Source organism: Mustela nigripes, chromosome X (assembly GCF_022355385.1).
Source record: "Mustela nigripes isolate SB6536 chromosome X, MUSNIG.SB6536, whole genome shotgun sequence".
Lineage (NCBI taxonomy): Eukaryota > Metazoa > Chordata > Mammalia > Carnivora > Mustelidae > Mustela > Mustela nigripes.
This window is the reverse complement of record NC_081575.1, coordinates 93,196,723-93,197,362: the sequence shown is the minus strand read 5'-3', so window position 1 is coordinate 93,197,362 and position 640 is coordinate 93,196,723.

Sequence of the window (640 nt, the reverse complement as noted above, 5' to 3'; positions counted from 1 at the left end):
GGGACATTTTTCCATTTCTTTGTGTCTTCCTCAATTTCTTTCATGAGTACTTTATAGTTTTCTGAGTATAGATTCTGTGCCTCTTTGGTTAGGTTTATTCCTAGGTATCTTATGGTTTGGGGTACAATTGTAAATGGGATTGACTCCTTAATTTTTCTTTCTTCTGTAGATTTCTATGGAATCCTATTTTAATATGTACACCATAGCTACATCCAATGAAGTCTGTTTCAATTCAGACTTTTACAATTTATATGCAGTGTATTACCATAAAGAAATAAAGAAGCAGAGGATACTCATAAAAAGTTTATAGACTGCATGATATAAAGACATACACCTATGTATCTATGTCAAAGTAAAGTTCACACTGGGCATTCACAGGGATCAGACAATTGCATAGATACTGTTTAGGACAGTTCAAGCTTTGGCTTGAAATGAAAGTTGGGGAAATATAATACTGAATCCTTTCATAATAGAAGGAAATCGTTGCCCCATTAGCTTTATTTGTAGTTTAACAAAAAAATATTTAAATGTTAACACTTAGGTCATGTTAGTATATTAAGTGCAAAATGCAACATAAATAAAGCATTGTTGGCAAATCAAATTCTGACGTTTGATTAAAATTAATAAATTAGTTTATAGA